The sequence below is a fragment of the Moschus berezovskii genome, chromosome 23, assembly GCF_049115385.1.
Source record: "Moschus berezovskii isolate FMDL1 chromosome 23, NW_MosBer_1.0, whole genome shotgun sequence".
NCBI classification, from domain to species: Eukaryota; Metazoa; Chordata; class Mammalia; order Artiodactyla; family Moschidae; genus Moschus; species Moschus berezovskii.
This window is the reverse complement of record NC_142482.1, coordinates 21,672,630-21,695,382: the sequence shown is the minus strand read 5'-3', so window position 1 is coordinate 21,695,382 and position 22,753 is coordinate 21,672,630. Positions and strand designations below refer to the sequence as shown.

Sequence of the window (22,753 nt, the reverse complement as noted above, 5' to 3'; positions counted from 1 at the left end):
TTCAGTGCTCAGCTTTCTTTATAGTTCAACTTTCACATCCATAGATGACTACTGGAAAAACCATAGCTTTGATTTGATGAACCTTTGTTGGCAGAGTAATGTCTCTGCTTTTTAATGTGCTGTCTAGGTTGGTCATAACTTTTCTTCAAAGGAGCAAGCGTCTTTTAATTTCATGGCTGCAGTCACCATCTGTAGTGATTCTGGAGCCCGAGAAATAAAGTCTGTCACTGTTTCCATTGTTTCCAGATCTATTTGCTATGAAGTGACGGGACCAGATGCCATGATCTTAGTTTTCTGAATGTCGAGTTTTAAGACTACTTTTTCACTTTCCTCTTTCACTTTCATCAAGAGACTCTTTAGTTCTTCACTTTCTGCCGTAAGGGTGGTGTCATCTGCATATCTGAGGTTATTGATATTTCTCCCGGCAATCTTGATTCCAACTTGTGCTTCATTCAGCCCAGCATTTTGCATGATGTACTCTGCATATAAGTTAAATAAGCAGGGTGACAGTATACAGCCTTGACATACTCCTTTTCCTATTTGGAACCAGTCTGTTGTTCCATGTCCAGTTCTAAGTGTTGCTTCTTGACCTGCATACAGATTTCTCAGGAGGCAGGTCAGGTGGTCTGGTATTCCCATCTCTTTAAGGATTTTCCATAGTTTGTTGTGATCCACACAGTCATAGGCTTTGGTGTAGTCAATAAAGCAGAAGTAGATGTTTTTCTGGAATTTTCTTGCTTTTTTGATGATCCAACAGATCTTCGCAATTTGATCTCTGGTTCCTCTGCCTTTTCTAAATGCAGCTTGAATATCTGGAAGTTCACGATTCACATACTACTGAAGCCTGGCTTGGAGAATTTTGAGCATTACTTTGCTAGCGTGTGAGATGAGTGCAACTGTGCAGTAGTTTGAACATTCTTTGGCCTTTCTTTGGGATTGGAATGAAAACTGACCTTTTCCAGTCCTGCAGCCACTGCTGAGTTTTCCAAATTTGCTGTTATATTGAGTGCAGCACTTTTACAGCATCTTTTAGGATTTGAAATAGCTCAACTGGAATTCCATCACTTCCATGAGTTTTGCTTGTAGCAATGCTTCCTAAGGCCCACTTGACTTCGCATTCCAGGATGTCTGGCTCTAAGTGAGTGATCACACCATCGTGGTTGTCTGGGTCATGAAGATCTTTTTTGTACAGTTCTTCTGTGTGTTCTTACCACTTTTTATAGATGTTGGAAAATTCCCCCTTAAAGATAGTATACTGCTTTGCACTCATTAGGAACATGAGTTGTTATTTTCTAATAACTACATGCTTTCATTTTGTGGGTTAGAAGAGTTCAACTTTTAAAAATGAATCCTCCTTCTGGTAATTTGAGTGGTTCAGAAAATGGATTAAATCAAATATTCCCATTGCCTGACATAAGTAGTTGAAGCCTATACTTTCTATAGACTTAGAGTATACGTTACACTAATCCAGATGTGAAAGATCAAAATGTTGGTTTTCAAAGGTTTTGTCTCCTTGGGATGTTTAAGCTCAACATTCACAAGTGACCGTATGCAAGGATGGAAGGCCCTGAGTATTGCTTTGAGAAGTTTGGTTTCATTGTTCTCAGGAACTATTTTAAGTCCTTGAACTGGGGCGTGTACTGTATGAGAAAGGTTTACTGGTGGTATGTACCGAATGAATAGATGGGAGTGAGTAGGCTGGAGGGCTGTGGTGACTCCGGAAGGAAAGGAAGAAAACCAGAATGTGGTGATAGCTGTGGAATTGATAAGATAGTAGGAAACAATGCACAGTTGGTGGGTCCTGTTGATTAAGTGGAGAATAATGAAGTTTTTGAAGTTGTAGAAGAATAGCCAGACAATACAGATGATGAAGTAAATAGAGAAGGAGCCAATTTTGAAAAAATTGACTTTCTTTAAAAAAAAAAAAAAAGTGGGACTATAAAAGGGTTCTAGGTGTCTATAACCAGGCAGTTCAGGAGAGATGAAAAATCTGGAGAAGGGAAGAGGGAGAAATTAACTAGATCTGGAAGTTATCTGCAGGTAAAGTTGAAATTAAGAGTGGGTGAGTTCTGGGATGAAGTGGTTGACAGGGGAAAAGCTGTTGATTGAAAACTACATTTTGAAAAGAGGTACTTGCAGTGATGGGCTTCCCAGATGGCTCAGTGGTGAAGAATCCACTTGACAATGCAAGAGATGTGGGTTCGATCTCTGGATGGGGAAGATCCCCTGAAGAAGGAAATGGCAGCCCGCTCTTGTATTCTTGCCTGGGAAATCCCATGGACAGAGGAGCCTGCTGGTCTACAGTCCAGGGGTTGCAAAAGAGTCGGACATGATTTAGTGACTAAACAACTTGCAGTAATAGGTGATGGGATGAAAAGAGCAATCAAGAAAAGAAGTCAGTAATCTGAGAAACAGGAAAAGAATCAGGAGAAATCTTACTGGGAACTCACCTTCATTTTTTTTAATGGCCTTTTTTTTTTTTTTTAATTTAATTAATTAATCTTTTGGCTGCACTACGAGCCATGTGGGATCTTAGTTCCCAGAGCAGGGATCAAACCCTAGCCCCTGCATTGTAAACGTAGAGTCTTACCACTGGGCTACCTGGGGAGTCCCTCACCTTCATTTTTTTTCTCTGCATATGATATTGTATTTACTGTATGTTTTCCAGGTAGCTCCCATGTTCTTCCTTTGGTGTAATACCTCAGAAAATTTTGTTGTGTGTATTTTAAAGTTGGAGTTAGTTTTATTCCTGAAATTGACTATTACACTTGAAAAAAGGTCTTGGAAAAGTAGTTTTGGTGTCATGTGCTATGCTTCTTTTTTGTATAGTTTCATGAAATCTTTTCATTTTGTTTTAATATCTATGGGTCCAACACAAGGGGAAAAAAAATGCCAGCTTATTATTGACTGGATACAAGTCCAGATACCTTGTGCATTCTAAATGATTATTTAAAAAATGTTTCTTGGCTTTGGAAACTCAGCTAATAACAAATGATAAGAATGAGTATCTTTTTGTTTAGAAGAACGTAGTGTGAATGTAGAGTGTACTGTTGTGGTGCTTGTCAGGATGGAGCCTAGTCACAGAAAATAGAGTCAAAGCCAGGGACCTATGACTTCACCAGAGTCAGTAGGTGAAATGGTTCAAATGCAGGCTCAGGAGTCATTCTGCCTAATTCCACTGCACACGAGCAGTATTATGCCCCTGAATTTCACCATCTGGACATGCTAATAATAATTCCTTTATCAGGGTAATTAAGAGGATCCATCCTGGAACTTACATTCTAGTAATGGGAGACGAAAATTTTCAGATAAATACATGTGCCAGGTGGTAAGTGGAGGAAAATAATGATAGGATTGATTGTCATTGTTTCTTGCTCTTTTATATTGGGTAATAGGGAGGGTCTGCCTGATAAGAAAGTGTTTGAACAGAAACCTGCTGGAAGTGAGGAAGCAAACCAGAGACCAGTGAGGACGCTGACTTGGGGCAAGAGTTTCAGGTGGAGGGGGCAGCAAGTGCAGAAACCCTGAGGAGCGGCATATCGAAGGTACAGCAAGAAGGCCAGAATCACAGCAGGCAGAGTGAGAGGAGGAGCAGCAGGAAATAATTTCAGAGATGGCCACCGACTAGCACGTGGGTTTTTTCCCTTTATTCTTACTGTTTTTAAAATCTTTATTGGGGTTTAGCTGCTTTACAGTGCTGTGTTAGTTTCTGCTGTGCAGCAAAGTTAATCAGCTGTGCCTATGCATGCACCACCCCCTCTGTTTCACATCTCCTTCCCATTTAGGTCACCACAGAGTGCTGAGTAGAGCTCCCTGTAACTGTACAGCAGGTCCTCACTAATTGCCTGTTTTATAGATAGCATCGATAGTGTACATGAAGAGTTTTAAGCATAAGAAGAGTTTGGCTTTATTCTGTGTGAGATGGGAAGCCGTTGGGAGTGTTACCAGAGTTCATTTTTTAAGTCAGTATGATTGTCACTTCTTTTCTTAAAAATACTTCAGTTCTCTATACTTGCTTTGGAATAAAAGTTCAAATGCTTTTTTCTGGCACACAAGGTCCTTCATAGTCAGGCTCTGCCCATTTAGCATCATATGCCTCCTTCCCACATGTACCTTCCACTTTAGCCAAATTGGATTACGTGCAGTTCCCTGCATGGGTCACAGTGATTTGTGTCTTCGTGTTTTTCCGCACGCTGATTGTCCTGGGAGAGCTCACATGGCCATGGCTCTGTTTCAGAGGGGCCTCTTTGTGCTCCCAGGGCACCGTGTGCCTTGTTCTCTCGCCGTCCCCTCCCCTGGCCACTTTGTACTCTAGTCGCAGAGTCTTGTAATGTGCTGTGTTCTTTTACCAGCCTTGATTTCACTCTTGCCACACCCTTGCCAGTTGAAATTTTGCCCATCCTTCAAGAAGCAGCTGAAACACTGCCATCTTTTCCCCTTTATAAATCTTTATAAACCTGCCCTCATACTTTGTAGCTTTGTTATACTTAATCATCCTGAGTTAAAGTGCTTCTCTGCCTTACCTCACACAGAATCCTCTGCTTGACTCATTTTTAGTTTCTGTTGTAGCCCCCACTATAGTGTCTTGCACAGGCTTCTCGTTAAGTAGATGCTCAGGGTATGTCGGATTTATATGATAATTAGAAAAACTGTTGGGTTTCAAGCTGATAAGCTATTGGGTTTCAAAAGCAGCACAAATGACCAGTTACAGTGAGATGCCTGTTAAGAAGGCAAATTTATTATAACAATATTGATGATGCCATGGTTACTCTGATTCTCATATAGTTACTACTGCCGGAAGGAAATGGCAACCCACTCCAGTGTTCTTGCCTGGAGAATCCCAGGGACGGGGGAGCCTGGTGGGCTTCCGTCTATGGGGTCACACAGAGTCGGACACGACTGAAGTGACTTAGCAGCAGTAGCAGCAGCCGGAAATTAGTGCCCCCCTTTCGATATGTGTGGTTTGGCAGGATGTATTCAGACATAAATGTCCATGGTTTTTTTTTTGAGTTGGTGACACCTCTTCTGGAAATCATCTTCAGAAAATAATGCAGACTAGAATAACAATTACAATAGCTACCTCTACCTCTAATGTTGAAAGTTTACTGTGTGACAGGCACCATGTAAAGCCCTTGACACGCTTTACTTTCTCAGAATCCAAAGACATATAGATGCTAGTAATCTCATGTCATGTATGGGGAAATTGAGGTAAAAAGAAGTTAACTGACTTGCTGCTATGTTGTCAAGCCAAGATTCCTACAAACAGAATTTATACCCCTAATTTTATAATGTGATAAAAGCCTAGGCACAGAACTATTCACAGCAGTGATACATAATGTAGATAAATTGGAAGCAATGTATATCATTAATTACGGTTCATCCATTGAATAGATTAATCTTCTAATAGCTTTATTGAAATAAAATTCACATAACATATTTATCCCTTTAAAGTCTACAAGTCTGTGGTTTCCGGTATATTCACAGTTACACAACTATTACCATTACCCCACTTCAGAACACTTTATCACCCCCAAAGAAATCTCATACCCATTAGCAGTCATCCCGTTTTCCTGATTACCTGATAAAATCACCAGTCTATTTTCTGTCTGTATAGATTTGCCTGTTCTGGACGTTTCGTGTAAATGGAATTGTGTAAGATGTGGCACTTTGTGCTTGGCCCTCATTTAGCATACTGTTTCACGGTTCATCCACACTGCAGCATGTTAAAGTACTGCATCGTTTTTCATCACTGAACAGTATTCTAATGTATGGACATATGACTTTTGTCTGCCTCATGGCCATTTCTGGCTAATGTCTAATGGGCATATCCGACTAAGGGACATTTGGAGTGTGTCTACTCCTTGGCTATTATGAATATTCATGTCCAGGTTTTTGTGTGGACATATTTTCATTTTTCTTGGAATTGTTGATCAAATGATAACTCTGAATTTTAGAGGCACTCCCAGACTGTTTTCCAAAGCAGCTGTGTCCTTTTACGTTTCTTCTAGCAGTGTGTGAGTGTTCCACCTTCTCTGCATCTTTGACGGTACTTGTTCTTGCCTGGAGAATCCCAGGGACGGGGGAGCCTGGTGGGCTTCCGTCTATGGGGTCACACAGAGTCGGACATGACTGAAGTGACTTAGCAGCAGCAGCAGCTGTTATCGGTCTCTTTACTAATAGCCATCCTCTTGGTTTTGGAGTGCTATCTCATTGTGGTTTTGATTTGCATTTCCTTGATGCCTAATGATGTTGAGCATCTTTTTGTGTGCTTATTTGCTGTTTGTAAATCTTGTCTGGAGCAATGTCTGAATCCTTTGCCCCCTTTTAACTATTGTCTATTATTGAGTTAAAGGAGTTCTTAGTATATTCTAGATAAAATCTCATATATTTGATTTTCAAAATTTTTCTTTCATCCTGTTGTGTTTTCACTTTCCTGATGGTGTCCTTTGTAGCACAAAGTTTTTAATTTTCATGGAGGCTGATGTATCTTTTTTTTTGCTTTCAGTTTCACATAAGAAAACAGTGCCTAATCCAAGGTCAGTGAAGACTGACTCCTGTGTTTTCTTCAGAGTTTGATAGTTTTAGCTCTTATGAGGAGGTCTTTGGTCCATTTTGAGTTAATTTTTTGTATGCGGTGTGAAATAGAGTATCCAGCTTCATAATCTTTTGCATATTGAGATCCAGCACCATTTGTTGAAAAGGCTGGTCTTTCTCCTATTGAATTGTCTTGGCACTTTTTTCAGATATCAATTGACCGTAAATGTAAGAGTTTGTTTATCAGCTCTCAGTTCTGTTCTATTGATCAATGTGTCTGTCCTCATCTTAGTACCACACTATATTGATTCCTGTCAATGTTGTAGTAAGTTTTGGCACCATGAAGTGTGACTCCTCCCAACTTTGTTCTTTTCAAGGTTGTTTTGACTGTTTTGTTCAGTTTTGCTGTGAACCTAAAACTGCTGTAAAAAATCTGTTTTTAAAAAAGAACTCCTAAATTGTGATGTTGGGATTATGGTGATTTCTTTCCTCCTTCATTTCCTAAACTTGCTGTAACATATAACTATATTATAATTTAACTCAACAGGCAACTCTTAGCTTTGTAGCTAAAAACCAGAGTAACCTAACTTTCCAGGGAGAATGTATGAAAGTGAAGAGCTGGGGCATAAGGTTACGTTTAGAATGAGCCAGACTCAGATTTAACACCCGGCTCCATGAATGCGCCTTTCTGTCTCCAGTCAGTTTCCATCAGTTTCTTCTTTGCCTTCTCACTCTCCATTAAAAGCCTTCCCTCTCACTTTAACTAAGACTTTCCTCCAAATATTTAGGTGAATTTTTGGAATCTGGCTATTCTGTATAATTGCCATCCATAAATGGCATGAATGATGATTGAGTAGCATTAGGGCAAGGAGCCAGATAATGCAGTCTGAACTGCATAAGTCACTCTGATGGAAGTTGATTTTGAGAAGTGGGCAGGGGGAGGTCATCCAGGCAGAGTTCTTTACTGGCTTCTCTGCCCTTTTGTTCCTTTAGCTCTCTGCGTCTGTGTGTTATTTTCTTGGGAAACCATGGTGAGAGTGGAGATCTGCAGGTGGTGCGAGTTAAAAGCTTAAATAGGTGCACAGGGACGCAAGCCTGTGACTGGCTCAGCGACAGACTGCCTTTCCTGTGTTGCTTGTCAGGACCACTGCGGAGTGTGTGTGTTGTAAATAGTCTGGGGACTTTCTTTCCAGTTGAAGCAGTGTTAAAATCCCAGTATATTGAAATTCTTGATAGGTTTGTGTATCATAAGTGTCCATTTGAAGTTTGTTTCAAAACAAAAGCAAGTTTTACAGACCTGCTAAAAACTATTAATACCAGTGTCAACCACAAGCCAACTTTTTTGTAGTATTAAGACTTTGAAATATTAAGATGATTTGCACTGTATTTTTAAGTTGAATTAATAAAAGAAGGGGATTTTTAACCCGTATTTTTAAAAGTTGTATTATATTTATTACTTGCATTTAGAAATGTAAAATCGTACTTTTTTATTCTCATAAGGCTAAAACTTCTTACATATGTTAAAGAAAAATGAGATGCTAAAGTTATGCAGGTTTTCAGAAATGTTTGCAAAGCCATAGTTTTCACAGTTGTTTTAAAATCAAATACCTGCCGTTTTAGGAGAGAGATGTCTTACTGCCAGTTATAGGTTTTGGCTTTTGTAATGTTATGGAAAAACTATATCCTTCAGATTTCAGACTGTAAAAATTAGTTCTAAATAATTCTTATTTTATAAAATACTTTCTTCCCATTTGAAGTTCCATTCATAATTCTTGTGTCTCCCTTTATCTGGTTTAAGAATATACTTGTGAGCTTGTGTTTCTGGCCAACATAGAATAACAGAGATTGGATTTACTCTCTCGCTGTAATCACATAACATAACAAACAAAGAAAACCCCCAGAAAAAAATATATGAAGTTTCAAACACTGAACAACTGGCAGCAAAAGATGATAATTCCCAAGAAAGCAGAAACAGATGAAGTCTACAGTTATCGTAGCTTACTGCCTGGAGAGAGTTTCCAGGCTGCAGCATAAGGAGGACGAACCCAGCCTCAGCCCAGCAGTCTCTTTAGTAGAGGAGACAGAGCTAGAGGTAAAGGAGGCTATAGTTTGGAGAAGAGAGCACATAAAGGAAACTTCAAAGGTCTGTAGAGTGTTCCCCCTTAAGCTTTCAGATGAGTAATAATTAGTGCATATGTTGTATGGAAGCTACCTAAAGCCAGGAACCACCTGAAGAGAGTAGAGGGAGTAATCCCTGATTCTTTTTCAAGGTTGAACTAGTATGTATTCCCACCAGCCAAAGGGAATAAACCTCCTAAGTCACAGGACTGATGCTAAAGCTGAAACTGCAATACTTTGGCCACCTCATGCGACGAATTGACTCACTGGAAAAGACTCTGATGCTGGGAGGGATTGGGGGCGGGAGGAGACGGGGACGACAGAGAATGAGATGGCTGGATGGCATCACTGACTCGATGGACATGAGTTTGAGTGAACTCCGGGAGTTGGTGATGGACAGGGAGGCCTGGCGTGCTGTGATTCATGGGGTCAGACACGACTGAGCGACTGAACTGAACTGAAATCATAAAAGGTATGTTATCTAACTGAAAGGGAATTAAATTTACAGTCAACAATAGAAAGATATCTGGAAAATGTCTCAATATTTAGAAACTAACTGATTTTTAAGAAGCTTATGAGTCAAAGGAAGAAAAGATGAATTTAGAAAGTATTTTGTAGTGAATGAAAACACAACATATCAAAATTTGTGGGATGTAGCTAATGTAACGCTCAGGGGAAAATTCACTAAATACCTACATTAGAGAAAGTCAAGTTGAGCAAATCATTGTCCTCAGCTTCTACCTTGAGAAACTAGAAGAGAAAATCAGACCCATAGTAAGCAGAAGAAATGAGCTAAAGATCAAAGCCAAAACCATGAAATAGAAAAACAGAAAGTTAATGAAATCAAAAGCTGGTTCTTTAAGAAGACCAATAAAACTGATAAATCTCTATCCTGTTGGATCAGGAAAAAGAGAAGACACAAGTTACCAGTATCAGGAATGAAAGAGTCAGCAAAGCTGCAGATATTGTAGTCTTTAAAAGGCTATGTAAAAGAAGGATATGAATTACTTTATGTCAGTACATTAGACACTTAAATGAAGTGAATAAATTTCTTGAAAGACACAAAATACCAGTGCTAACTCAGGAAAATATGAATAGCCTGAATAATCTTATGTCTTTTAAAGAAATTGAATTCCCCCAAAGAAAACTCTGGGCCCAGATGACTTCCCTGATGAATTCTAGCAAATATTTTTGGAAGTCATAATACAAAATTTACACAAATTCTTCGATTAAGTTGGAGAGAATCCTTCTTAACTTATTGTATAACAATTGTATTGTCCTGATACTAAAACCAGATACACTACAAGAAAAAGTTATAGACCAGTATCCTTCATGAACACAGTTGCACAACTCTTAACAAAATTTTAGCAAATACACTCCAAAAACATAAAAGATAAAAAAAAAATACAGTGACCAAGTGAGATTTGTCCCAGGAATTCAGGGTTGGTTTGACATTTCAAAGTCAATATCATGTACCATCTCAGTAAAGTAAAAATGGAAAACCATGTGATCAGTTCAGTAGATGCAGAAAAAGCATTTAACAAAATCCATCATTAAAAACTGTCAACAAATTAGGGAAAGAAGGAAACTTTAAAGGTCGTCCATGAAAAACTAATACCTGAAATCATACTTACCACTGGAAAACTGAATCCTTCCCTTCCAGTATTAGGAACAAGGCATGATGTCCACTGTGAGTCACAACTTCCATTCAGGATTGTACTTGAACTTATAGCCAGGGCAATCAAATAAGAAAAAGAAATAAAAGGCATTCAGATTGGAATAGAAGAAGTAAAACTTTTTATCACAGATAACATGATTGCCTATGATTTCTTTAAAAAGAAAGAAAGCTACTAGAGTTAAGTGCACTTAGCAAAGTGGCCCCCTTCATGGATCACACCCTTATGGCAAAGAGACTCAAATAATTCAGTGAAGCTATGAGCCATGCTGTACAGGGGCATCCAAGACAGATGAGTAATAGCGAAGAGTTCTGAATCAACTCCGAACGTTCATTGGAAGGACTTGCTGAAACTCCAGTACTTTGGCCACCAGATGTGAAGAGCTGACTCATTGGAAAAGACCCTGATGCTGGGAAAGATTGAGGGCAGGAGGAGAAGAGGGGGCAGAGGATAAGATGGTTAGGTAGCATCACCAATTCAATGGACATGAATTTGAGCAAATTTCTGGAGATAGTAGAGGGCAGAGGAGCCTGGTGTGCTACAGTCCTTGGGGTTGCAGAGTTGGACATGACTTAGCAACTGAACAGCCAACAAGCAAAATTGCAGGATACAAGATCAATACAGAAAAGTCAACTATATTTCTATATACTAGGAAACAAACATCCAGAAGTAGGGATTTTTAAAGAATACCGTTTGTAGTAAAATTTGAAATACAAAGTACCTAAGGATAAATTTCCTAAAAGATATGTAAGATCTCTCCATTGGAATCTATTAAATATTACTGAAAGGAATTAAGGAAAACTCAGATAAATGAAGATATACTGTATTCAAGGATTGGAAGACTCAATATTGTCAGTTTTCTCTAAAGGTATAGATTCAGTGCAACCTCAATCAGAAATTCAACTGGCAATGTGTAGAGAGTGTCAAGTTGGTTTTAAAGTTTATATGGTAATGCAAATGTCGTAGGGTAGAAGAGAGCTTCCCTTGTGGCTCAGCTGGTGAATAATCTGCCTGCAATGCAGGAGACCTCGGTTTGATCCCTGGGTTGGGAAGATTCCCTGGAGAAGGGAAAGGCTACCCATTCCAGTATTCTGGCCTGGAGAATTCTGGGTTGCAAAGAGTTGGACATGACTGAGTGGCTTTCACTTCACTTAGGATAGGAGAATAGAGAGGACTTAAAACCATCTGATTTCTAAAACTTAATATAGCTACAATAATCAAGACAGTGATATTTATGTAAGGGTAAGTAGACCCATGAAACAGAAAATATGGTCAGTTTTTGAGTACAGTGCCAAATCAGTTAAATAGAAAAATGGTTAGTCTTTTCAACAAATGGTAGGGGAACAACTTGATATTCATATAGAAAAACTAAATCCATACCTTATTCCATACCTTATATATAAAAGTTAATTCAAAATTGATCATAAACCTAAATGTAAGGCCCAAATCAATAAAATTTTTAGAAGAAAATGTTTTTGATTTTGATAAAGATTTTTAAGATACAACACCAAAAGCATGATTTATAAAAGAAGAAAAAGATAAATTGGACTGTATCAATTAAGAACATCTCTTTGAAAGCCACCTTTAAGAGAATAAAAGGACAAGTCAGAGACTGGGAGAAAATATTAACAGATCGCATCTGATTAAAGACTTATATTCAGATTATATAAGGAACTCTCAAAGCTTAAGAAAATTAAGTCAAAAATAGGCAAAAGATTTGGACAGTTCACCAAAGAAGATACACAGATGGCAAGTCAGCCCATGAAAAGATGATCAACACTGTTACTGATTAGGAAAATACAGATTAAAATCACAATAAGACACCACTACGTACATGTTAGAATGTCTTCAGTTCAAAAGGCCGACAGTACTAAGTGTTAGTGAGGACATGGAGCAGCTGAAACATTTACACACTTCTGTACAAAATGGTACATCTACTTTGGAAAGCAGTTTGCCACTTTCTTAAAGACCTAAAATATACAGCTGCTCTGTGATTTAGCCTTTTCCACACCTAGGCATTTATTTAAGAGAATTGAATGCATATGACCACATAAAGATTTGTACCCAAATATTCATAGCAGCTTTATTTGTAGTAGGCAAAAATTGAAAACAGTCCAAGTGTGCATCAACAGCAGACATTGTGCCCTGTCTCAGACAATGGAGTACTACACAGATGGTCAACACCGAAATCAGATTGATTATATTCTTTGCAACCAAAGATGGAGAAGCTGTATACAGTTAGCGAAAACAAGACCAGGAGCTGACTGTGGCTCAGATCATGAACTCCTTATTGCCAAATTCAGGCTTAAATTGAAGAAAGTAGGGAAAACCACTAGACCATTCAGATATGACCTCAATCAAATCCCTTATGATTATACAGTGGAAGTGAGAAATAGATTTAAGGGACTAGATCTGATTGATAGAGTGCCTGATGAACTCTGGACGGAGGTTCGTGACATTGTACAGGAGACAGGGACCAAGACCATCCCCATGGAAAAGAAATGCAAAAGAGCGAAACGGCTGTCTGAGGAGGCCTTACAAATAGCTGTGAAAAGAAGAGAGGCGAAAAGCAAAGGAGAAAAGGAAAGATATAAGCATCTGAATGCAGAGTTCCAAAGAATAGCAAGGAGAGATAAGAAAGACTTCCTCAGTGATCAATGCAAAGATATAGAGGAAAACAACAGAATAGGAAAAACAAGAGACCTCTTCAAGAAAATTAGAGATTCCAAGGGAACATTTCATGCAAAGATGGGCTCGATAAAGGACAGAAATGGTATGGACCTAACAGAAGCAGAAGATATTAAGAAGAGGTGGCAGGAATACACAGAAGAACTATACAAAAAAGATCTTCACGACCAAGATAGTCACGATAACGTGATCACTGACCTAGAGCCAGACATCTTGGAATGTGAAGTCAAGTGGGCCTTAGAAAGCATCACTACGAACAAAGCTAGTGGAGGTGATGGAATTCCAATTGAGCTATTTCAAGTCTTGAAAGATGATGCTGTGAAAGTGCTGCACTCAATATGCCAGCAGATTTGGAAAACTCAGCAGTGGCCACAGGACTGGAAGAGGTCAGTCTTCATTCCAATCCCAAAGAAAGGCAATGCCAAAGAATGTTCAAACTACTGCACAATTGCACTCATCTCACACGCTAGTAAAGTCATGCTCAAAATTCTCCAAGCCAGGCTTCAGCAGTATGTAAACCGTGAACTCCCAGATGTTCAAGCAGGTTTTAGAAAAGGCAGAGGCACCAGAGATCAAATTGCCAACATCCGCTGGATCATGGAGAAAGCAAGAGAGTTCCAGAAAAACATCTATTTCTGCTTCATTGACTATGCCAGAGCCTTTGACTGTGTGGATCACAATAAACTGTGGAACATTCTGAAAGAGATGGGAATACCAGACCACCTGACCTGCCTCTTGAGAAACCTGTATGCAGGTCAGGAAGCAACAGTTAGAACTGGACATGGAACAACAGACTGGTTCCAAATAGGAAAAGGTGTACGTCAAGGTTGTATATTGTCACCTTGCTTATTTAACTTATATGAAGAGTACATCATGAGGAACGCTGGGCTGGAAGAAGCACAAGCTGGAATCAAGATTGCCGGGAAAAATATCAATAACCTCAAATATGCAGATGACACTACCCTTATGGCAGAAAGTGAAGAGGAACTCAAAAGCCTCTTGATGAAAGTGAAAGAGGAGAGTGAAAAGGTTGGCTTGAAGCTCAACATTCAGAAAACAAAGATCATGGCATCTGGTCCCATCACTTCATGGGAAATAGATGGAGAAACAGTGGAAACAGTGTCAGACTTTTATGTTTTTGGACTCCAAAATCACTGCAGATGCTGATTGCAGTCATGAAATTAAAAGACGCTTGCTCCTTGGAAGGAAAGTTATGACCAACCTTGATAGTATATTAAAAAGCAGAGACATTACTTTGCCAACAAAGGTCTGTCTAGTCAAGGCAATGGTTTTTCCCGTGGTCATGTATGGATGTGAGAGTTGGACTGTGAAGAAGGCTGATCGCCGAAGAATCGATGCTTTTGAACTGTGGTGTTGGAGAAGACTCTTGAGAGTCCCTTGGACTGCAAGGAGATCCAACCAGTCCATCCTAAAGGCGATCAATCCTGGATGTTCATTGGAGGGACTGATGCTAAAGCTGAAACTGCAGTACTTTGGCCACCTCATGTGACAGGTTGACTCACTGGAAAAGACTCTGATGCTGGGAAAGGTTGGGGGCCGGAGGAGACGGGGACGACGGAGAATGAGATGGCTGGATGGCATCACCGACTCTGTGGACATGGGTTTGAGTGTACTCCCGGAGTTGGTGATAGACAGGGAGGCCTGGCGTGCTGTGATTCATGGGGTTGCGGAGAGTCGGACAGGACTGAGCGACTGAACTGAACTGAACACAGCAATAAAAAGGAACAAACTATTGATACATGCAACAATGTATTTTATTCTCAAAGTAAGAGAAAGAATTCAGGGGGAAAAAAGACATTTTGTTTATATGAAATTCTATAAAACACAAACTATTCAGAAAGCAAATCAGAGATTGCTCTGATGTGAGCCAAAGAGAAGTGAATCATAAAGAGATAAAGAAAATTTGTGGCTGACAAATATTCATTATGTTGATTGCAATGATGGCTTTATGAATATATATATGTACGTCAAAACTTACAAATTGTATATTCTTTAAATATATGCAGTTTATTGTCAACTCTGTTAAAAAAAATTTTGTGTGTTCTACATTTGGGGATAGCAAGCTGCTTGAATTTCAGAATCAGATAAAGGACTCAGTTTTTAAACTAATTTTTCAGTGATTAAGTTTGAGGTGAGAAAACATGCATTGTATTTATCAAGTTTACTTATAATTTTTAACTTATTACAAAATTGAGAAACTGAATAAATGTTCCAACTTGGGATTTCTGAAATTCTGAAGAATTTTTTATAATAATGATGTATCAAATGTTAGATTTAATTCTGTTGTCAGATTAGAACATTGTAATCCAACTGGATGATAAATGGAGAGCGAGGAAGGAATGTTGAAAGAATACTGAGTGTAAGATGGTACAAGTCAACAGAATTGTAGGCTTGGGAGACATTCTTACGATCTTGTTTGGATAACTAGGCATCTAAGGTAGATAGAATAATAAAGATGCCTCCAAAGATGCCCACATCCTAACTCCTGAAATTTATTAATATGTTACCTTACAGAGTAGAAGGGACTTTGCAGATATGATCAAGGTTAAAGGTTTGAGGTGGGGAAATTTTCCTGGATTATCTAGGTGAGCCCAACGTAATCACATGGATTCTTAAGAAAGCAGAGAAACCTTCCCATCTGTGGCCAGAGGGAGATGATGACTATAGCACCATCTACATTTGGGGACAGCAAGGATGATCAGAGAGAACACGATACTGCTGGCTTTGGAAATGGAGGAAGTGGGCCATAAGCCTGCTTATATAACGTATATGCAGAGTACATCATAAATGCCAGGCTGGATGAAGCACAGCCGGAATCAAGATTGCCAGGAGAAATATCAATAACCTCAGCTATGCGATGACACCACCCTTATGGCGCCTTGATGACAGTGAAAGAGGAGAGTGAAAAAGCTGGCTTAAAACTCAACATTCAAAAAATTAAGATCATGGCATCTGTTCCCATCACTCCATGTCAGATAGATGGAGAAACTATGGAAACAGTGACAGACTTTCTTTTCTTGGGCTCCAGAATCACTGCAGATGGTGGCTACAGCCATGAAATTAAAAGACGCTTGCTCCTTGGAAGAAAAGCTATGACCAACCTAGACAGCATATTGAAAAGTAGAGACATTACTTTGCCGACCAAGGTCCGTCCAGTCAAAGCTATGGTTTTTCCAGTGGTCATGTATGGATGTGAGAGTTGGACTGTAAAGAAAACTGAGCATCAAAGAATTGGTGCTTTTGAACTGTGGTGTTGGAGAAGACTCTTGAGAGTCCCTTGGAATGCAGGGAGATCAAACCAGTCAGTCCTAAAGGAAATCAGTCCCGAATATTCATTGGAAGGACTGATGCTGAAGCTGAAACTCCAATTCTTTGGCCCCCTGATGCGAAGAACTGACTCATTGGAAAAGATCCTGATGCTGGGAAAGATTGAAGGCAGGAGCAGAAGGGGATGACAAGAAGAGGATGAGATGGTTGGATGTCATCCCCGACTCGATGGACATGAGATAGAGCAAGCTCTGGGAGTTGATGAGGGACAGGGAAGCCTGGTGTGCTGCAGTCTGTGGGGTTCGCAAAGACTCGAACAGAACTGAGCGACTGCACTGAGCTGATGGGCATCCTCTGGAGTCTGGAAAAAGCAGAAGACTCTTTCCTAGAGCATCCAGGAGGAATGCAGCCATGCTAGCACCTTGATTTTAGCCCAGTGAGGCCCATTTCTATCTTCTGTGCTCCATAACTGTAAGATAATAAGTGCATATTGTTAAGCCATTACGTTGGTGACTGTTGTGGCAGCTGTAGAAAATATCTAAGAGGATAACCCTCAGAATTAATAAAGTCTTACCAGAAGGTTGCAGTAGAAAGTGAACTCTGTGATACCAGAATAACTTTTTCCATTCCTTGGGAATTCTTTTCCATTCCACATATCAAACCTCATTTTCCTATAAGGTAAAACATGCACTTATTTATTAAAAAGTAATCCTAGATATAAAACATTAGAGTTGGAACTTCCTTGGTGGCTTACTGGATAGGAATCCGCCTGCCAAGGCAGGGGACATGAGTTTGATCCCTGTTCCGGGATGATCCCACACACCCTGGAGCAGCTAAGCCCGTTTGCTGCAACTACTGAGCTCAGGTGCCCTAGAGCCTGTGCTCTGCAACCAGAGAAGCCACCACAGCCACCCTTTGCTCCAACTAGAGAACACCTGTGTGCAGTATTGAATGCTCAGTGCAACCAAAAATAAATTTTTAAAAAAATTAGGAGTTGGAATAAACCTTAGATTTATCATTCTAGTCAAACGCGCCCCCCCCACCCTGCCCCTGAAATTTACAGATGGAGAAATGGAAAACTGAGCAAGAACCAAAGATCCTGTAGCTTAGTTAGAACAGGCTTGAGGTTAAATTCAGGCACAGGGCAGTACTCTACCATATACATGCCCTCTAATTAGAAATTTGTTCTGGAAACATGGAATATATGAGTCATTCCAAAGAGGCTGTTTACTTAGGAAGATAGACAAATCTTTATCTCGCAGACAGGATTCACTTATGAGGTTAACTTCTCAGCTTGGAAGGTCCTGTCTTAAGTATGCTGTCATTCTCCAGGTTAGATTTTTCAGAGTAGACCTAGAGAAGGAATATAGCCAACTCATAATTAAATTTCAGTCTTGATGCTTTATACTGTCTGCTATTTTATTATCTTTACCTTGATTGCTTTTGAATATCACAGTGCATTTGTGTTTATCTAGTGCCTCTTGTATGTCCATTTACACTAGGTGGTGGGGGTTCAAAAATGAATAGGACACACTCTGCCTGTATGATGTTTACAGACCTTTTGCCATATGTTACCTTGTGGTCCTATTCTTAGAAATCATCAGCAGACTTGGAATCAAACTGTTTGATCCTAATGAGTCAACTCAAGTTAATAATGTACCACTGTGGCGCAGGTAGAAATTTAATTTTTCTATCACAACATGAATAGAGACTCACTCCTGTGTTTACCCTTAGCAGCATCCAAGTTCCATCTAAATTATTTCATCTGTACTGCCACAGGACATAGTAATCAGTAGTGAGGTTGGGACTTTAAAAGTTTGAAAGCCAATTTCACTTTCCTAGAAGCAATTGCAACTGAATTTTATCTTTTTTTTTAATATTTTTATTTATTTGGCTGTGACCAGGGTCTTAGTTGCAGCTCTGATCTTTACTGAGGCATGCAAGATCTTCAGCTGTGACTTGCAGGATCTGGTTCCCTGACAAGAGATCAAACCAGGCCCCCCTGCATTGGAAGCACTGAGTCTTAGCCACTGGACTATTAACTAGGGGTGCCCCTATACTTTTATCTTAATTACCTTGTATAATCTGGTAACTCCCAAATGTATACTGTCACCCAGAGCTCTCCTGAGTGTAGGCTTCATCTCCCTACTGCCTTCTGGATCTCTCACAAGCACCCCTCACTCAACCAGAGTTTGCTTCCTCTACATAGGAGGCACTCCACCATGTTTGACTTAAATTGAACAGAAAGAACAAAAAATCCTGATGAGTGCAATGAAGTATTTTCATCATTTCATCTTTTTTAAAAAAACTTGTCTTAAGTTAAAAATCATGAAAGAAATATATACTTAGCGTTAATATTTAAATGATAAAAAATTTTCCAAATGAAAATTCCTTTTTACCCTCCTAAATCTCATTTCCAGAGGTAACACTGTCTTAACAGTGGTTAAATATACATTTCTTGTATGTATTAGTAAATGTACACCATTTTCTTCCTAAAAATAGGATCATACTAATTGTTCTACAGCTTCCCATTCACTTCATAGTACATGTTGGACATTGTTCCAACTTTCATGTCATTGTTAGAAGATTGCTTATCTAGAATAAGGGCTTCCCTTGTGGCTCAGCTGATAAAGAATCTGCCTACAGTGCAGGAGACCTGGGTTCAATCCCTGGGTTGGGAGGATCCCCTGGAGAAGGGAAAGGCTACCCACTCCAGTATTCTGGCCTGGAGAATTCCACAGACTGTATCATCCATGTGGTCGCAGAGAGTCGGACATGACTGAGTGACTTTCACTTTATCTAGAATAGCTAAGATCTCACCTGTTTCCTGTGAATATTTTTATAGTTTAGTTGTCTTAACTCTAGGAAAGAACAATGATGAAAAAGACATTTTGGCATGTAGTATGTAATATTTGCATAATTGTAATCCAGTGCTCTAAAATGATTGTACGCATCAAATCTATACTGGGAACCATAGTTGGTCACTATAAGTAATTGTGATATACCACATTGTCTGTCCCACATATATTGTCCCTTTTTGACATCATCGAGTGACTTTGGTTTTGTTTACAGCCCAGAGAACCAAATCATTGGGCACTATGCATTGTAACAACACATTTCATTTATTACAGTGGTATTCTTTTTTAATGGATGGACACTTACAAACTTCTTTCTCAATTCATTTGTTTTGATGTTTAGACTCTTAGCTCAATATTCTCTTTAGATTTATCTCATCCTTTTCAAAGACTGCATAATATTCTTATGGTATGAATTTGTCAGTTTTCATTTAAACATTGCTCTTGAGGAAAAACCTTACTTTTATTTACTATATTAATTTAGCTATAAGTTAAGCAATCTATAGATGTTTAATTGATGAACAAATCTATGCTTGTGTTCTTACTCTCAAATCATTACTTTTTCATTTCCCTATAACTTTTTCCCCTGTGTATTTAAGCTTGTCTAGTTCTTTCTTAAGCCTTCAATCTTCAGTCCCCTTTCAACCAAAGCATTTTACTGTTTCCCTTTGTAAGCATAATACTAGTATCAAAATTCTCACCTGTCACTTTTGCGTCTTATACATACCCTTCTACTTTACATATGCTGCCTTTCTCTCCTTTCCATTTAACTTCTCAATCTTCACCACTGCCTAGTGCCTTTGGGAGATACTAGAAAGTGAAGTTGCTCAGTTGTGTCCAACTCTTAGAGACCCCATGGACTGTAGCCTACCAGGATCTTCTGTCCATGGGATTTTCTAGGCAAGAGTACTGGAGTGGGTTGCCATTTCCTTCTCCAGAGGATCTTCCCTGACCCAGGGATTGAACCTGGGTCTCCTGCATTGTAGGCAGATGCTTTACCATCTGCACCACCAGGGAAGTCGGGAGATACTAGGGAATACATAAAATATACATTTTTTTCCCTTAAAAACTTTGTAGCCACATATGTATTCATGGGAGGTGTCCCATTTTATTCTAAGAATCTTCAGAAACATTTGGGAGGTAATTGCATCCATAAAGTAAGGACATGCTAAGAAAAAAGGAGCAATCAGATAATAAGAGTATACAGAAATAAACATTATTTTTAAAAAAATCCTTTGAACAAATTAAGTGACAACAGTGGACATGGCTGACAAAAGGTGATCTAGAAACTTCATCAAAAGATATCTTTTAGGATATAGAGCAAAAGGACAAAGATGGAATCTGAGAGAGAAGACCAATGTTTCTCAGCCCTGTGTGCACACTAGAATCATCTGAGATGCTTTCTAAAAACACGGATACCCTGACCACAGACCAGTTACATCCACTCTCTGAAAGTGGGTCCACAGGCAGCAGTGACTTCTTAAAGCTTCTTGGGTACTTCTGATATTTATCCCAGAAACATGTTTAGGAGACCTGAAGGATATAACCAAGGATATGCCCAAGTCTGTCTAAGCAGAGGACAGACATTGAAGGAAAAGAAATAGTAGGTGCTTCCCTGAGATCCCCAGAGACTTGTTTTCAGTGTTTAAGGACCAGGATGTTAAGGCCCTTGCACGGATGAAGGAAAGAAGACAAATACCATATATATCCTAGTGGTATAGCTGAACCCCTGGAATAAAGAAAATTTTTACCTCTTTATAGAAGAAAATGGGAGCCACCTTATGCATTTGGGAAGGAGGGAAGCCTGCCTGGCCTAATTAGATGAAACATAGCATCTGCTGTCCCCATGTGGAGTGAGTGACTGAAGTCGCTCAGTCGTGTCTGACTCTTTGCGACCCCGTGGACTGTAGCCTACCAGGCTCCTCCGTCTGTGGGAGGAGCAAGAGTACTGGAGTGGGTTGCCATTTCCTTCTCCAGGGATCTTCCCAACCCAGGGATCGAACCCGGGTCTCCCACATTGGGAGCAGATGCTTTAACCTCTGAGCCACGGGGGGCTCTGCTTAATTGCTCTGCTCTTTGGGAGGTTGTCCAGATTCCCTTGGGAAGAGCTGTTATAGTTGGTGTTTAGAAGGCAGTTTGCTCTTTGTTCTCTCCTTGGGACCGATCTCTTCTGCATTCTAGTTCAGTGATATGCTTTTTCTTGTTGTCGAGCTCAGAGCTTTATAAGTTTTTCTGTCTCTGCAGTGCCATCTCAGAGGAAGAAAGTTGATCTTGGTCCTGTCTTTCAACATTTGGCATTTGGATGTTCTCTTGTTTTCTAGATTTTTTGTTTTGTTTTGTTTTAGTACTAATTTAACTCTTTGCCTCCTACTTATTTAAGAACAGTAGTTTATCCAAATAAATGGTTAAATGACAGGAGTAATTAGAAATTTGGTTTGTTAACTTTGCTTTCTTCAGTAATTACTGGGAAAAGTAAATTTAGCAAAGCATTGTATGTATCTGAGAGAGACAATAAAGGAGAAAGCAATTTGTAGCTATCAAGCGGTAGTTCAATTTAGGATTCTCTTTCCTCTCTTGTCTTTATGATTGGACATCCCAGAGTCTTTGGTCTCTTCCTCCAGAACTGATGCAGAACGCTTCTGGAGGCTTGACTCAGAACTCTGGGATTGCACTGGAAATGCAGAAGGCATCTTCAATTAAGGGGAAGGTCAGTGGACTAAGGAGAGAGCTGTGTTTAAATGTACAGTGCAGTGGCATTACGTACTTCACGTTGCTGAGCAGTTATCACCATTCTTTTCCAGAACCTTTATGTCTCCCCCCATAGATACTCTGTATCCATTAAACCACCACTCTCTAATCTCCGCTCCCCCAGCCCCTGGTAATCTCTATTCTGTTTTCTGTCTCTGTAAACTTGCCTATTCTATGTACTTCATATATGTAAAATTATACAGTATTTGTCCTTTTGTGTCTTATTTTACTTAGCATAACATTTTCAGGTTCCTTCATGTTGTAGTATGTGTCAGAATTTCATTCCTTTTTATGGCCAAATAATATTCATTTTAACAATATATAATTCATACTGCACACATAACCATATTTTGTTTATGGACACTTGGATTTTTTTCTAAGCTTTTGGCTTTTGTGCATAATACTGCTATACCTGTTTGAGTTTCTGGTTTTACTTTTTTTGGGTACATACCCAGGAGTGGAATGGCTGAATCCTATGGTAATTCTATGTTTACTATTTTGAGGAACCACCAAACCTTTCCACAGAAGCTGCACCATTTTACATTACTACCAGCAGTGCATGAGGGTTCCGATTTCTCTACACCTTCACCAACACTTTCCCTTTTTTGATAATAACCATCCTAATGGGTGTGAAGTGGTATCTTATTGTGATTTTGATTTGCATTTCCTTTATGAATAATGATGTTGAACATCTTTTCGTGTACTTATTGCTTGTTTGCATGTGTTCTTGCAGGTTTCTTTTTAAAGGAGGAAAAGTAAATGTATGAGCATATCTTGGAGTGTTCTTTGTCATCTCTCCATTCCCCACCCCAGTGTAAAGAAGCAAATAACTGGAGGGACATAGGT

At 39.4% G+C, this 22,753-nt stretch overlaps 1 protein-coding gene across 13 annotated transcripts in view; it reads left to right on the top strand.

Moving 5' to 3' along the window:
* FKBP5 (FKBP prolyl isomerase 5) overlaps positions 1 to 22,753 on the top strand; it is a 115,173-nt gene that overhangs the window by 16,299 nt on the left and 76,121 nt on the right. For 2 of the 13 annotated variants that reach the window (XM_055407234.2, XM_055407236.2), the window contains one exon: positions 22,641 to 22,751. The exons of the other annotated variants lie outside the window; for them this stretch is intronic. The gene's annotated coding sequence lies outside the window, so the exon portion shown is untranslated. The remainder of the gene's footprint in view (positions 1 to 22,640; positions 22,752 to 22,753) is intronic. 13 annotated transcript variants of the gene reach the window in all.